The sequence below is a fragment of the Lygodium microphyllum genome, chromosome 26 (genome assembly GCF_053477565.2).
Source record: "Lygodium microphyllum isolate KBCC chromosome 26, Lygodium_microphyllum_v1.1.10, whole genome shotgun sequence".
NCBI lineage: Eukaryota > Viridiplantae > Streptophyta > Polypodiopsida > Schizaeales > Lygodiaceae > Lygodium > Lygodium microphyllum.
In genome coordinates, this window is record NC_141160.1 from 25,433,050 (window position 1) to 25,445,808 (window position 12,759).

Below are 12,759 nucleotides of genomic sequence, written 5' to 3' on the forward strand. Positions count from 1 at the left end.
ATGCATAGGCGCAGAAGAAGGGATCCAAAAGTTTGCACCATTTTTTTGGCTGTTCTAGACAGCACACTATAGTAGCTCACCTACTCCTCATTGATGGCTATGTCATGCTTCTTCGGGCTTGGCAATGCACTTGGCAATGGTCTCTAACTTCAGTTGAAGACTCCTTGATCATTGGCATCAGTTTTGGGTCTGATCTATACATTCCCAAGACTGTTTATAGCAGTCCCATAGTCACATTGCTATGTAGAAGTAACATTGGCATCTAATGCTATGCTTGTTTGGGCACTTCTACTCGGTTTGGTACCTATTGATGCCCAATTGTTTGGGGGATGCAAGGCACATGTTATGCTATCATTTTGGACTGATTTTCTTGCTGAAAATACTCATTTTTGAATAGTAAATCACTAATATACCACAATGGGTTGAAGCCTATTATCTCATGTTTGGTTATGCCTATTGGTTTCGGGCTATGTCTTTGGGATATGCAATGAAGTATTGACCTTCGGGGTGCGACATCGAGCTTGTCTTTGGTTCCGGAATGCTTTTGAGCTTGTATTAATCTCTGACTTGGTTGTTCTTCATTTGCATTTGGCTTCAGTTGGGATGCTTTGGACCGGTCTATGCCTATTGTCACTGCTTGACATTTAGGCCTATTGCATTTATGCTTTGGTCAGATATGGATGCCACTTGGTTTGCCCATGCTTGACAGTTACTTGGAGCTTCATCTTCAGATGTATTTGAGCATTTTGGATCTACTAAGCATTACATTTGGTTGTTAGTTACATGCTCTTTGAATGCTTTCAGGCTTATGCTTTACGGGTTTGGAATAGCTTGGGATTTATGCTCTGGATGTACCCTACTAGGATTTGGCATGTCTGATGCTATGTATTTGATGTATTAGAGTGTTGCTTGCTCTCTTTGCATCTGACTTCACTTCCAGTGGGAGCCTCTTGGTATATTCAGATGTACACAAAGTCTTATTTACAGATGAGCTTGAACTTGTGGGACAGTTACATGCATTTGCTCTCTTGAGAGCTTTATGTCTGCAATTTGTTTGTAGTGGGCTGATTTGATACGCCTATTCGGGTAGGCACCTATCTCTCTCACAGGTTTGTCAGTTTTGTATGCATCTTGGATGGTTATGTATTGAGACTCTTGCTCTATCAGTTATGCTTGTGCTTGCTCTCTTCTCTTACCCTGAGACCCATTACATGCATGATTTTTGGACCTATGAGATGTCTCTTGCCTGACAGGTTATTGGTTTGATAGTTCTTGGTACCTTCTTGCCCCTAGAAACTCACTGTTGGATGTATCTTGTTACCTGGCAGTTGTAGTGACATATGTATCAGTGATTGCTTCATTTTGGGACAGTTTTACATACTACTATCATTTATTATAACAAGCTAAAATCTGTAGATTTTGAGCCTTTCTATGAGGGTAATGCTTACTATTTGATGTTATCTTGGTCATATTTGGTGAACAGGTGCTTCTCTTGGGGAAATCCACCCTTTCAGCCAGTTTTAGCAGTGGTTTTAGTGCATTTTTTGCTAATTATAGCAACTTGTAATTTTACTTTTTTGCTTTGATTTGGGACAGTATGGCTGGTCATTTGAAAGATACAGCTCTCTTTAGCATTGCCAAGTTGGATGGTACCAACTATGGGTATTGGAAGTACCAAATATGGCAAGTTTTGGTGCAGAAGTTGCAGATTAAACACTTGCATTTCAAGGGCGTCAAACCTGAGGATATGGATGATGATGTTTGGATGGAAGTTGATGAGCTATGCAAGTCTACCATTATTTTGTCACTCTCAAAAGAGGTCCATCATAATGTTGTTGAAGATGAGAATCAGAGTGCATGGGATTTATGGGAGAAGATTCAAGAGCTTTATGCACATTAGAGTCCTGTGTCATAGATGTATTGGGGCTGAAGCAGTTAATGGACCTTTGCATGGAGGTGGGGACCTCCCTTTCATCTCATTTCAGTCAGTTTCATGCTATCATGAAGAGTCTGTTGTCACAGGGTATTGAGTTCAAAGATGATTTGCACCCGTTGTTTCTACTTGGCACCTTGCCTGAATCATGGGATGTCTTCCATACTGCCATATGCACGAACAAGCTTGATGGGCTGAAAATCAAAGATGTTGAGAGTGCTTTATTGATTGAGGAAATCAACAGGAGAAACAATGATGATTCACGCTCTTCACATGCATTGACCATTAGAGGTGATAGAAATGGAAGGCATGATAATGATCATAAGGGTAGGGACTCTCAGAAGTCCAGGTCCAAGTCACGTGGTCGCAGTAAGTCCCGTGGATGGAAGTTTGATCTAACCTGTCATTATTGTGGGAAAGTAGGACATATTAGGCCATAGTGCCATAAAATGTGTGATGATAAGTGCAAGGAAAAGGGAAAAGAAAAAGTACAGGAAAAGTCTTATGAGTGGAGTATTGTACCTACAAAGTCCAATGTGAAGATAGAAGAGGTTAATGTCATGCATGCCATTGATTCAGATGATGATTACATACTTGCAGCTTCTTCATGCGATGCCTTACAGGCTTTTGAGATACATTATATGTATGCGCAGTACTAGCTCTTGGATTCGGTTGCATCCTTTCATGTGACACCTTATCTAGATTGGTTTCATACCTATCGTACCATGTCTTGTTCTGCGTGTCTTGGTGATGATAGGTCTCTTGACATTGTGGGCATTGGAGATGTTAGGCTGCAATTTCCTTCTGGCAGTTCTTTTGTTTTGCATGATGTACGCCATGTACCTGCGTTGACTCACAGCCTTATGTCAACTGGACAGCTTGATGATGCAATGTATTTTGTGTCTTTTGGAGACTTTGCATGGAAGATTACTTGTGGCAGGCTTGTACTTGTAAGAGGTGCCAAGTCTGACAGCCTCTATCCCTTACTTGTATGAGGAACTACATTTGATCCTGTTTTGTCTATGGGTTCTATTCCCCATGTATTCATTTGGCATGCTTGCTTGGGGCATATGTCTCTTAAAGGAATGAAAATGCTCTGTGCTTTGCAGTATCTTCTGCCTTTTGACTCTTCGCATTTTGATTCTTGTGATCATTGTTTATATGGCAGGCAGACTAGAAATATGCATAAAAAATCTGGTAAGAAATGCATGGGTGAGCCCTTGGCTCTTGTGCACTGAGATGTATGTGGGCCCATGCCCTCTCAATCACTTGGTGGGGCAAAGTACTTTGTTACTTTCATTGATGATTACTCACATAAGGTTTGGGCTTATCCCATAAAGAGAAAATACGATGTCTTAGACACATTTCAACGTTGGCTTGTATTGGCAGAGAACCAGTCTGGGAAAAGGCTCAAATGCCTAAGGTCAGATAATGGGGGTGAGTATGTATCACGTGCTTTTGAGCAGTTTTGTGATGAGTGGGGTATTAAGCGTCAGTTGACCGCTCCTTACACCCCACCCCAGAATGGTATGGCTAAATGCATGAATAGGACCATTCAGAAAAGGGTCCGTAGCATGCTTAGCTAGGCTAGCTTACCGCAGCACTTTTGGGCTGAGGCAGTTACTACTGCAGTGCATCTCATTAACATGTCGCCTAGCAGTGGCATTGACTTTCAAGTTGCAGAGGAGGTATGGGCAAGCAAGTCTCCCCTCTTATGATCATTTGCATGTCTTTGGATGTGAGGCATTATGCCATGTGCCCAAGGACAAACGCAATAAGTTCGATCCTAAAAGTGTCAAATGCATTTTTATTGGCTATGGAGATGCAGGAGAGATGGATTACCATCTATGGGATCTGCAGGCATGGAAAGTGATCCACAATCATGATTTCATCTTTCATGAGGACAAAATGCATATGCATCTTGAGAAAGTGGTTGAGGTATGCAAAGTTATCTTTCAGAAGGAACCACCTGCTCCGTTCAGCCCGCTCCACGACCAGCTAGACAGCACGCAGCATCACCTGATGCTCATGGCCCAGATGCTAGACATGCTGATGTTAGAGAGGATGTCAGTTAGGCAGGAGATCCTGGGTTGGGGCATTCTACTAGAGATAGATGACCTCTTGACCATTCTGCGTCCTCTATGGATTATGTACTGGGGTTACAGATGCAGGAGAGCCTCTTACTTATGATGAGGCTATGCGCATGGGTGATTGTCACTCTTGGGAGAGGGCTATGCAGTTTGATCTTGACTCATTGCATAAGAATAAGACTTGGGATTTGGTTTCCTTGCCTCAGGGTAAGAAGAATTTGCCATGCAAGTGGGTATACAAGCTGAAAAGTACCCCTGGACACCCCAAGCCGGCATATAAGGCTCGATTGGTTGCTAAGGGTTTTAAGCAGGAGCATGGGGTTGACTTTGATGAAGTCTTTTCTCCTGTGGTCAAGATGACCACCCTATACTTAGTCTTGGCCTTGGTTGCACAGCTTGACTTGGACTTGTACCAGATGGATGTCAAGAGGACATTTCTACATGGGGACTTGCATGATGAGATTTACATGGAGCAGCCTAAGGGCTTTGCAGACCCTGGTAGGGAACACTTAGTGTGCAAGCTAAAGAAGAGTCTATATGGCTTGAAGCACAAATCTAGGGAATGGTACCATAAGTTTGATGCCTTCATGCAGTCACAAGGCTACAGCCGCAGTGCTATGGATCCATCCTTGTACACAAAGAAAGCGAATGACAGATCTTTACTGATTTTGGTACTCTATGTGGATGACATACTTTTAGTAGGGACAGCTCATGAGGAGCTAGATGCTTTTAAGGCTCAGCTCAAAAAAAAAAGAGATGAAAGATTTAGGACAGGCCTCTCATATACTTGGTATGCGCATTACACGTGATAGATCTCAGGGACTACTCTATCTATCACATAGGGAGTACATTCATAAAGTCCTTGAGCGCTTCCACATGTAGGATGTTAAGCCTATTGGCTGTCCATTACCTTCTCATGTGAAGGTTTCACAGGCTGATTGTTCGCAGATAGATGAGCAAAGGGTGGAGATGGCTAAGATTCCCTATGCATCAGCTATGGGCAGTCTTATGTATGCCATGATAGTCACCCATCCAAATATTGCTTTTGTAGTTGGGGTTGTGGCATGTTATATGGCTACACATGGCAAGAAACATCGGGATGTAGTGAAGGGTATCATGAGGTACCTAAAGGGCACATCAGATATGTGTCTTTGTTATGGCAGCCAGGATACAGAAGTCGTGTGATACACTGACTCTCATTATGCAGGACATGCATATAGTAGGAAGTCCACTTTCGGCTATGTCTTCACTTATGCTGGAGGGGCTATCTCTTGGATGTCTAGGGTGCAGAAGTGTATGGCTCTTTCTACTACAAAGGCTGATTATATTGTAGCCATAGGGGCTTGCAAGGATGCTATCTGGTTAGGTCGTTTGGTTGCAAACCTTGGTATGACAGATGCTATGCCTACACTGCATTCGGATTCTATGAGTGCCATTCAGTTGGCCAAGAATCTGGTCTTCCATGCAAAGATGAAACATATTGAGGTGAGGTATCACTTTATTCGTGAGGTCGTTGAGGACAGGTCTATTGACCTTTTCAAGATTCCAACTGAGTAGAATCTTGCAGACTTGCTCATGAAAAGCCTCACTATCAAGCGCTTTGCCTTCCTAAGGAGATTGATGGGCATTGGATGAGATGACGTTTTTTCCCTCATCTTGTTGTACATGTGTACATGTTGTACTGTCTTTTCTTTTTTCTCTCTCATTGGGGCAGATTCGCCTTTAAGTGGGAGGTTGTTGGGGGTGAAGATGCCTCTGCCTAGCCACCCGTGTATTACTACACTGACAGTACCTACCACTGCACACTGTAGGTGGAGGGTGCCCATCACAGTTACTTATTCTTTATTCTTTTAGTGACAATTTGAATAAAGGAAGGCCCGGTCACACATTGTGGTTGTTGGAGTTCCCATTTGTGTCTCTCTCTCTTCTTACTCTTGCTCTTTACCATAGCTCACTTCCAAGCAAGCTTTGATCCTTCTCACCTTTTAAAAAACATATGTAGATGTCACTGCAATCCTTAGCATAGCAAATGTAGAAATAGTAACAATGGAATTAGAGTTTGTCATGAGAGCTAGCTTGGAACTTAATGCCCTAGAGTTAGAAGTTGTGGATATCCCATTATTCCTAACTATGGACCCTCAAAAGGTCTTCTATATGAGTTGACATCTTCCATAAGAGGTGCTAAGTATAGGAGCATTGAGCTTGTGTATGATCAAAGTGGATCCTAACCTTGAGAAGGCAATAGATTCTCAGAAGACCTTCACTACTCATGTTATAGGGAACTTGAGAAAATATTTTATGCTAGCTCAATCCTAGGTCACTTTAAACTATTGTCTCCATCATCCTGTCCTCCTACCAAAGAATTTAGAAAAGAATTAAAGAATTATGGAGGTGATGAAATCGAAGATATCATAAAATTCTATGGGGTAGATAAAACTTTAAAAGGGGGCATGCTTTTGAAAGAATTATTAATCCTACTTGTGTGAGAAAAGAGTTTCAAACTTTTAAGTTTCAAGCATGCAATGAATGGAAAGGATGGAAATTTAAAAGCACATGTTGCTATATTAGTAATAATGAAACTTTGAGAGAGAAATATGGATCATTATTAAAGCTTGCCCAAGTAGCCTTAGTACAATGTTGTAGCACTGCTATTTGTGAGAGTGTCTTTAGCATCCAAAATGTGATTACGAGCAAATTAAGAAATTCTCTTACTACTAAAAGCACATGTACTATAATGAGAATTTCTATTGAAGGTTCTCCAATGTCTGAGTTTGACTTTGACAAAGTAATTACATTATGGTGCAATGATGTGAAGACTTCAAGGCATGCTCACATCTATGTTATTGATTAAAATGTAAGCTCTACAACCTTATAAATAAGCATTATAATCCATATATTGATTCACAATCTTTGTAAGCTAGATTGATGTTCTTTTGGATTCTCATGTATAGGTGAAGATATAAAGATGAAAAGAAAATGAAGATCCGTAAGAATCAAAGAGCTTTTTCCTTGATATTGTGATGAAGCCATTGTTGTAGTGAGAGTGTGCCATATTTAGAGAGCCATGGATGTTGTATAACTTCATGAGCCATGGATGTTGTATAACTTCATGACTTATGAGTCACAAAGCCAAATGAAAGCCCTTTTGTAATATTCTTTTGGTCTCCCCAAAATGGTACAATGAATACTTCCTTTGGAATTTATATTGTTGCTATGTTTCAATATCATTGCAATTTACACCTGATAAAAATTTTGCTTTGTCTTTTATAAAACTTTTGAAGATCTAATGAATAAGTTTTCAAAGTGTTAAAATTTGGGTTGGCCTTAATCTACCTCTAATTTTATTAAGGAAAAATTATTTCACCTAATTCTTTGTATTGAAATCTATAGGTTTGCTACTTTAAAGGTTTCAGAAGCCTTGGGAAAATTTTTCTTTTCCAGCTCTAGTTCCACCTAGAGTAGTGCATGGCGAGAAGGAATACATTGCATCATTAGCCACCACGAAAGCCAAAGGTCAAAGTGAGTTTAAAAGGAAATGGTATTCTACTTCATGTTTAGTTGCAAGGTATGGCAACATGCTAATGACTATTGTTGAGCATAGAAAAGTACTCTAGACTTCCATGTATGATCTGGCATATGTAGCACCTACATCTCTTAGAGTGCTTGCTACTATCCACCATGTCAACATTTCTAAAATTACTAAAATAGATCCCTTATGTGACAAACTCCTTTCAAATAAACAACTACACATTGCAAGTCGATTGGGACAAATCAACATGATGATTGATGTCATTAGATATATTTTCTACTTCACACATGACCCACAACTTCTTGATGGCCATGCTTCATTATAGTACAATCCAAACTTCTTTGACTGATTTATCCTAAGGATACATGACACAACACATCATCTTTCCTTTGCTTCTAGTACCACACAAAATATGTCTTCATCCCATGATGTGAAGTAGAGTGATGTACATAAAACTTCTACTAGCACTGACATTGTGGCTAAAAGCAGTGTGCTTGAAATTCCAAACCCTAAGGCCATAGCTACTAACATCCCTATAAACCCACACCACGAGTTCAAGCAAGTTGAGCCAATTGAACCCTAATATGCTCCAAAAGAGGCTACTCAAACTCACCTCCAGATCATCCCTACTAAAATTGTCCCTCCTTTTGGCCCCCAACATTTTCTTATTTTCCAACCACTCAAAATCATGGCTGTTTATTTGGCCAATAAACGTAATTCCTTTGAAATAGAATGGCTACTTCAATTTGATGCCATATTCACTACTTATGCCAAGCTATTTGTAACAACGATCGATTTAGGCCTTACTGATGATAAGATGATACAAATTACTTCCAAATGGCATCTCACTTGGGAAGAGATTGATCACCTATATCAAAAAAGCCTCTTAGTTTAAGATGAATATGCTAAAACCCTTCCTCAAAAGGAATTGTAGTCATATCAACTTATTCCCTTTTATGCTTCTGTGAGACCAAACTCAAAGACCACTTAGCACTTGATGAACTTGAGCAAAATTGCAATTCCTCAAGTCCATTCTTGCAGAAATGGTTTTCTCATCAACTTGAGATTACTTATGATGGCATCTATCTTATGCCAATAGCAGAGCAATGTCGTATAGTTAGTATGCTTCAATATGATCCAACCTACTATGAGGCTACTTCCTTGCATACAATGGTCGTCTACTTCTTGAGGGGAAGTCACGCTTACTTTAGTAATACTACAAGTCTTCATCACTTAATACTAGTTCTTCTTCAATAACTCTATAGTATCAAAAATGAGGTAAGGTGCTTTGGTTCAAGGCTCAATCTTCCATTTCCATGTGTACATTGTGGTGTACAATTCCATTCTTTGAGCCAAATCTACTATTCTCAATCAACCTTTAGATCTCTCATACTTCCACTTTGATTTTGTAAGGTTGCTAGCCTGACACTATATTATTCAATGAGTGTAGATAAAAAAACAAAAAAAGAGAGATAAAAAATGAAAATAAATAAATAAATAAATAAAGGGAGAAAAAAAAAGGAAATGAAAATGATATATGAGCTACATCACACCTAGGGGTCCTCAAGTTAGGTGCATCCAGTGGCTTCAATTGGCTGTCTCTCTATAAAATTGTGTAGCATTTCTGATTTCCCCCATATTTAGCCAAGGCACATCAAGGTCAGGACATACCTAGGGAGTCTTGGCTTGTCTTGGTTAAATTTGTCTCCATGGGTCATTTGTACTTTTTCCATTCTAGTTTCATCCACCCCCCCTATGTTGATTCCACAGAGAACCATGTGCTTCAAGAGCTTATTGGATTGGACTCCATTTTTTGTCCATCTTCCCAATGGTGTCTCTCTGATAACTTTACTTTTCCTCATCAATAATGACACTTTCTACCATCTTCACCAGTGTAAGATTCCTTTGTCAGACCCCATCAAGAGAAAAATCCATGGAGCAATTTCCTAACTATGTATTAGACTATGTATGCATGTGCACTCACATAACATTTGCACCATAACATATTCACAGTTTTGGGTCCTCAAGTATGGACAACACTTCAAGCTTGCTTGAAGTACCCATCTCCCAATTCCACCTATAGGTGCAGAAGTCACTATACACATAAGTAGACACACCCCTTAGGAAGAGCACAAGTTGGCTTATAGGACTTTCGTAGATGATCATTTCAAGGACTGAAGACCCATCATCATCGATGGCCTCTACATCCTCATCCTTCCATGCTTCATTTCTCTTCCTCTACTATGCCATTATTGCTTGTTCATGTAGACATCATCTTCAATTATTGAGCCTCATCTTTTGGACATCATCTATAGCATTAGTAGGAGAATCATTTTCTTCAATACCAGGTTTTCATCATCAGGGGAATCATTCTTCATTAGTAGAAGTTTTCCATCTACATCATTTATTCTGCCACGAGGATTACTTCATCATTATTGTTTCCAATATTCCATATCTACCTTTGACGTGAGTGCCATGGGATTGGCACTTATCTTGGAGGGGGATAATGTTAACATTATTTTATGAAAGACTAAAGTTAAAGAAGGTAGAGCAAAGTCAAAGCACAAGTATTGGATTTATTTGATGGTGGATTCTTATTTTTGGGGTGCTTCAATGATTATTTTTGGGCACTTACACTATTTTTTGTACTTCATGGACATTAGATTATCATGGATGTATTATTTTGTGAGAGTTGGGCTCACTCTCGTGCACATTGTATTCATCACTCACAGTTATATTTGTCACACCCACAAGTGTTGCATGGGTTGTATACATATATTTGTGATTAGATTAGTGTATCCTTGGTCTATTTAGACGAAGGTACAAGTATACTATGAGAATTGACTGGCCTAGATCCCAAAGGAAGTACGATGTCCAAAAGAGGGTGCCAACCCTAATTTACAATGGCGAAAACCCTAAAATGAAAAAGGTATGCAAACCCTAATTCACAATGGTGGAAATCCTAAAATACAAAAGGGATGCAAACCCTAATTCATAAGGGTGCATACCCAAAAACACAAAGTGGCGTACAAATCCTAACCCTAAAATAGTGCATTGTCTTAGAGAGGTCACCTAACCCTACCTAGTTTGTATCTATGTAAGGGTGGGAGGTCTCGGTTGTATTTACCCTTTTGGTACATCCATTCTATGGAAGCTCTATTAGTGCACCTATTGAATATTTCTATTATATAATCTTGTCTCCATTATTGAGAGTGAATGAGAGTGAGTGAGTGAGAGGTGTATTGAGCCAGGGACTGAGGGAAAGTGAAGCTCTCTGTTATCTTCTTTCTTTTCTGTTCTTCTATACTAGCTTCTGGACTTGTTGTTGTGGTTGGTAGTGGATGCAAAGGAGTGATGGTATTGGACCGTGTCGATCGTGATCATGAAACCATATTCGAGTCTTCAAGCTTTAAATTGGGCTACAACATTAAAGGAAAGTTGGTGAGTTCACTACACGTCGAAGCTAGTTTTGTGTTCTTGATTTCTTGGAATAGAGAGAAGAATAGTGATTAGTTAGAGTGGAGTATCGAGAGACAAGGTGAGAGATTGTCTCTAGAGTGAGTTGCAACTTCTAAAAGAATAGAAGTCCATACAAAGTCTCAACCATACCTTTCAAACTTCATCTTCCAATGTGGATGCAATCAGCACCACAACTTTGAGCATTGGTAGAACAAGTCAATCCGATTGGATCACCTTCAATAAGTTGTCTTGATGCTAGGATCATATTAAGTATGTCTACGAGAGGAATGGTAATGGAAACAAGACCCCATGAAGTTTGGGAGTTTGATTTGCTCAAAACCACCTATGTGGAGGATGAAGCCTTGCCTTAAAAAATAGACTGATTTCCTTCTTTCCTCAGAGGTTGTGTAGTGTTAAGAGGTGGCTACACATGTTCCATAAATGGCTACTACTTTGATGGTTGGTTTAGATTTTGAATATGTTGGTTCCAAACCCTGAATTGATGATAGTCTTTGCTAGGGTGCTGATGTTCATGCGGTCCCTTTTGCTATTGCAAGTCTAGAGTTCTTACACTACTGCTAGTTCTTTTGCCATCTGTGCCATCACTTGGTGGTAGACTTTTTGCTGTTTGGTCCAAGGAACTATTTTGGGCTTTTCCTCTTTATTTTTGATCTTCTTGCCTGAATGGGTAACCACGTAGACTTTCAGCTTAGGGAGCTCTTTGATTTCCATCGTAATGATAGATGGCAATGGGGTTTGCTTCTCACTTTGCTACTTAGCATTATATTGTTGGGCCTTAATGCATTCAGATCTCTAATGGCCTTCTTGCATATAAAAGAAACATTGTTTATTTGTGGGGTAAGAATATCCTCCTCAACCACGCTGATTTCTTCCTTGTCCTTCATGGCCTGTATCGGGAAATAAATAATCTTTTTGCATATAGGACACGATTAGGGTTGTTGCAATAGATGGTCTCAGGTGATTTCAACTAGTCGAATGGGCTCCTCTCATGCCTTGCCAGGACATGGTATTCCCCATCTGGTTGATAGACATTACATGAGAAAATATCAGTAATTTTATGGAAAATGCCACACCATAGTAGATGTAGGATGCATTCATAGCCAAGTGACCCCAATTACTACACTTGGTACACTAGAGGGTCTTAACTTTAGGTTTTTGAGCAGTCTCCGAGGGTATGTGGGCCTTTTTCTTTCTCTTAGACTTAGTTGTCTTTTGACATTCCTCATCCTCAAAGTCCTCATCCTCACTACTACTTACTTTCTCTAGGTAAGAATTCATATTGGAGTCACTAGGTTCCATATGTTGAGGTTTATCAATGGGTTTGACCAATTTTCTCTCTTTTTTCAACTTATCTTTGGTCGAAAACATCTCAACCCGGATTGCATACTAGTAAAAGTAATCCAAATCATGACCAAATAGGTCTTTTGTAGCTAATGCTTTATGGATTTTCCAATTCAAGCCTTGTACATATAGAGAGTGTAATATTTTGCTTAGTAGGTTGGCCAAGCTGGGATATACGTCCATTCAAGACTTTGAAATTAGTAGTATATCTTTGGACAGTGGCACTACCTTGTTTGAGCCTATGTAGTCTTTCTAATATTTGGGCATCTTTTTGGTCCTAGTTGGAACCAAAAATGGGATGTTATCCAAGCATCATTGAGCATTGCCTAGTTGTTTCCTGCTGTTGCCAACCAAACCGCCACCTCTTTCCACATCAATGAATCAAA

General features: G+C 39.8%; 1 pseudogene; it reads left to right on the plus strand.

Annotated features, from left to right (window-relative positions):
* LOC148013068 (uncharacterized) overlaps positions 1 to 6,509 on the plus strand; it is an 11,089-nt pseudogene extending 4,580 nt beyond the window's left edge.
* Positions 6,510 to 12,759: the final 6,250 nt, after the last annotated feature.